We start from the raw sequence: 4,879 nt of genomic DNA, 5'->3' as shown, positions 1-4,879 counted from the left end.
TGGCTGAAAGGCAAGACTAAAAGCTTTTTATCTTGATGCACAAAACATTTGGGATAGAGCAGACAAACTGCCGACGCAAATCGAGATAAATGGACGTGATTTTGTAGCCATTGCAGAGACATTGTTACAAGGAGATCAGAACTGGGAGCTTAACATTCAGGGATGTTTGACCTTTTGGAGAGACAGGAGGGCAGGCAAATATGGTGGGGTAGCACTGTAATAATATGAAGACAGTTGTGAGACATGATCTAGGCTCAGATGATGTGTAGCCCATTTGAGTGGAGGTAAGTAAGAGCTAGGGAAAGAAGGCATTGGTAGGAGTAGCATACAGACCTGCAAACAGTAGTTACTGTGTAGGAAAGGGTATAAATCAACAAATAGTAAGAGCATGAGAAAAAAGAACAATAATTATCGGTGATTGTTATCTTCATGTTTATTGGGTCAATCCAGTTTATAAAGGGTAACTACAGCAACAAATTCATGGAGTGCATTAGTGATGGCTTCCTAGAGCAATATGTCATGGAACTGACCAGGGAGCAGGCTATCCTGGATCTGGAAATCTGTAATGATGCAGATTTTGAAAATGACCTCTGATTAAAAGATCTGCTATGAAGTATACTATGAATAGTAGTAAAACTATGATGTAGTTTTAACATCCCATTAAAAGTAAAGAGTATAGGAGAGGAGTTAAGTGTAAGGAACATCATCAGAGAAGTATTAATGGACAAATTAATAGGGCTAAAGGCAGAGAAGTCCCCTGACTATGATGGCTTATATCCGAGGATCCTAACAGAAATAACTTCAGAGATAATGGATGCATTGGTTGTAAATTGATAGAATTTAATATTCAGATTGAGTGTGGGAAATTTGGGTCAGAAATAACAGTGTTTAACTTAAATAAAGAGCATCATAATGAAATGAGGATAGAGTTATCTAAAGTGATCTGGGCATGTAGATTAGTAGGAATGACAATAAGCAAGCAGTGACAGACATTCACTGAGGTAATTCATGACTCTCAGCAATAGTATATCTCAGTAAAGGGGCAAGATTCTAAGAGAGGGATGAGACAAACATGGCTAACCAAGGAAGTTAGGAGAGTACAAAGGTAAAAGAAAAAGCATTCAAGGAGGCAAAGTGATAGCCCCAAAGACTGGAATAAATTAAGAATCCACCGAAGGAGGACTAAAGAGATGATAGAAAATAAACTATGAGGTCAGGCTTGTGAGCAATATTTAAACTGACAATAGAAGCTTTTTCAAATATATTGTTTTTATGACAGAAAATACTTTGAACTTCCCGTTAAAATTAAAGAATATAGGAGAGGAGTTAAGTGCAAGGAACATCATCAGAAAAGTATTATTGGACAAATTAATAGGGCGAAAGGCAGAAAAGTCCCCTGACTGTGATGGCTTATATCCGAGCATCCTAACAGGAGTAACTTCAGAGATAATCGATACATTGGTTGTAATTTTCCAACAATCTGGAGAAGTTCCAGAGAATTGGAAAACTGCTAATGTGACACCCCTATTCAAAAAGGGAGGGAGACAAAAAGCAGGTAACTATAAGTTAATTAACCTTACATCCTTTGATGAAAAATTGTTAATTATTAAGAAAATCATTGTAGAACATTTGGACAATCATAATCGAAACAAATGGAGTCAGCATGGCTCCATGAAAGGGAAATCAAGTCTGACAAATTTATTAGAAATTTTTTGAGGAGGTCTTAACTAGAGTGGATAGAGGGGAATGAGTAGATGTGTAGTATTCAGACATCTAGAAGGCATTCGATGTGGCACCTCACAAAAGGCTCAGTTATAAGGTAGAGCCCATGGTGTTGAATGTCCATATCATTGTGGATAGAGAATTGGCTAATGGGCAGGAAACAACATATGGGGACAGGAGGTTCTTTCTCAGGTTGATAACTTATAATCAGTGGGGTTCCACAGGGATCAGAGCTTGGACAAGTTCTGATGAAGGGTCACTGAACCCTGTGGCAATAAAATCAGTTCTGTGGCTTTTGGAGCTGCCTGTGTCGTGTCCATTTTCCATGAACAAGGATATGATAAAATGCCACTATATCTGACCCAGCCAGTGCACTCGGATAAAAGTCAAAATAAAAAGAATTGATTAAGAGGAAATTGAAACATTTACCAGCAACTCTTTTGAATGATTTCGCACTGTGCAACTTATGTGTTTATAGGAATGACATGGTGACAGACAATTTATTGTCAAAATGATGGCAAAGCTAATGTCACTGTTTATATGAAAACATTACTGGAACGTAACGCAGAGGCAAATGAGAAATTAAATGCAGAAATTCAAAAGTTGCTGTCTCACTTGCCATTAAAAGTTGTCTCACTGCCTCACCTTTGACATGTATTGCAATGGCATGAATTACATAAATTTGCATGGTTGATATGAACTAAATTCCTCACAGAAATATGTGAGTCATTTGAAGTCTAGGTTCTCTTTTAATAAAATAATAAGTGATAATTACTATCTGTCAAAGTCCTTGGCATTGAGAATTTACTATTTCAAGTGACCAGTCATTTCCTTTCAGATTGTAGTTGGTGGAAATTTTAAAAGTTTTGAAAGCCCTGTTGGTAGTTGTATTATTGATTTCATGATTTTACACTTTAATATCCATTAATGAGATACACAGTTGCTTGCTTTGTTCACTCAGATCTCAATTACTTACTTTTCCTTACTCAATATTATCAGCTAACTTTTCAGGTCTTGCCATGCAAAAAACATGAAAACCTAGCTGTTCAAAGGTAAGTCTAACAAGAAGCAGGCACTGTTGGATTGCTGTTATCATAAATTATGGTCTATTATTTCACTACTTATGAACTATGCAAAATTGTTTGTGAACACATTAAACCGAAGGTAGTGTCAATTGGTAAGTATGTTTATTCCACGCCGACAGATTGGAACCAAATTTGTAAACTTGTCCCCAGCTTATTAATTGTCAATCATTCTTAATCAAAAAAAGGAACAGACAGATGCATTTGTTTATAATCAGTTTATAATCAGTTATTTGACAAATGTACCTTTATCTTAGTCCAAAGTTTATATCAAATTTAATTTATTTTTGGACCAACACCTGTTCATTATATATAGATTACTGTTTACATATCTTTCAAGAGTGCTGTTTTGCCAAGCATGCTTTTTGTGCAACGAAGACTAAAGCAGTTATAAATATAGATATACCAACCATAGGGAATAAGTGTACTAGATGCTGCAGTTCTTTTAGTGCCAAAAAATTAAATCAGTTCCATTAATATTTTACTAGAGGGCACATATTAATGAAAGTATTTGCAGCATCAGGCTGCCAAGTCCAACTGTTAGGTTGCATACAGATCCCTGAAGATTCAATGCCCCTTCCATCTTTCCTCCTGGTTTTCTATCCACAGGCTGTTCCTGATTCAACAGCCAAAAGAATGAACAGCAGCAATAGGTAAGAATGCAGCTATAGAGTTGTTGCTGTCTCTGGAATGGAATACCAACATTGCTGCATGCTTATGCCCACTGAACAGAGATTCTTCTTTAAAAATTAATATTAAGGCTTTCAGAAGATTATTGCATTTTAAATAGTAGTCCCAATAAGTTGCTGTGCTTGAAAGCTTTATCATGTAATTTAACCACTTCACAGATATTTTCATGGCAATTTTGTATATAATACAAGACACAGCAACTTTAAAATACAACAATTTTCATGTCTGATCAATCTATCTATTGTACCATCTCAATTAGATGCATGATTCAACTACAATTCAGAATTATGTAGCATCTTCAATATAGTCAAACATCCTGTCGTGATTCATAGCAACATTGTCAAACAATGTTAATACAAGAATTGAGAAGGGTGATCAAAAGCTTAATCAACGAGCTAAGAGTTTGAGATGTGCCTGAAATTAATGTGTGGGGAAGGGGCTAAGTATCTAGACTAGAAACTGAAAAAGCAGCTGCTAATGAAGGTACCTTATAATAGAGGATGAATAACAAACCAGAATTGGATGAAGCCAGAATGAACCTATGGAGAGTTATACGGGTGAAGGAGGCTACAGAGATGGGAATGCAAAAAACTATGGATGAACTTGAATACACAATTAAGAATTTTATAATGTAGGCTCTTTTAGATTGGACATTTGCCATGAAACAACAACAAAACCTTCTTCCCTGTAACAATACTGCTCACCCAACTGGATAGGTAGAAATTTCCTTCAATTAAATGTTGAGAAGTTCAAAGCCACCGTTTTCAGTCCCCAGCTTAAACACGGCACCAAACACTCCCTGTCTCTCTGTTTACTGTTTACATCTCCCTGACAACCTCCTGAAGCTGAATTGGATCAATCACAATCTAGGTGTTACATTTAGGCCCAAAATCTGTTTTCAATCACCTACTTTCTATCATCAACAGTATTTAACATCTCCATTTTATTTCCTAATACCGGTTTATCTTCTGCTGAAACCCTTATCCATTGTTTCTTTTAGATTTGATTATTCTAATGCTTTTCTTGCTGGTTTTCAATCATCCACCCTAACCTTTACCCTGACTTTGAACCTATCACTCAGGAACTTCCTCCTCCAACCTCTACTTTTCTTTGGTTCCAATAATACGTTACTTAAAACCTATTTGTCTGACCAAGCTTTTGGTCACCTGTACTAATAGCTCTTTCTGTGTATCACTGCCAAAATTTTGTTTGATAAAGCTCCTGCAAACTCTGCTGGCAGCAAAGGTGCTAAACACATGCACATTTTTGCTTTTATAATACAAAGTACTGCTAAACTCACCCCTAGATGTAGAAAAATTCCTTCTTTTGGTTCAGGTGGAATTCGTCTTTGCAATAATCAAGAATATATATTTTCGAAGTGAAAC

General features: G+C 36.2%; 1 long non-coding RNA gene across 2 annotated transcripts in view; it reads right to left on the bottom strand.

Annotated features, from left to right (window-relative positions):
• The window catches only part of LOC125462723 (uncharacterized), a 26,562-nt gene extending 21,683 nt beyond the window's left edge, over nucleotides 1–4,879 (bottom strand). Inside the window, exon 1 of one of the 2 annotated variants that reach the window (XR_007249692.2) lies at nucleotides 4,795–4,879. This is a non-coding gene — a long non-coding RNA (uncharacterized LOC125462723). Of the gene's footprint in view, nucleotides 1–4,198; nucleotides 4,268–4,794 lie in introns of those variants that run through there. The other variant, XR_009446992.1, reaches the window with a different exon arrangement.

Source organism: Stegostoma tigrinum, chromosome 21 (assembly GCF_030684315.1).
Source record: "Stegostoma tigrinum isolate sSteTig4 chromosome 21, sSteTig4.hap1, whole genome shotgun sequence".
Lineage (NCBI taxonomy): Eukaryota > Metazoa > Chordata > Chondrichthyes > Orectolobiformes > Stegostomatidae > Stegostoma > Stegostoma tigrinum.
The sequence above is the reverse complement of the archived record's forward strand: the minus strand, read 5'-3'. Positions and strand labels throughout refer to the sequence as shown.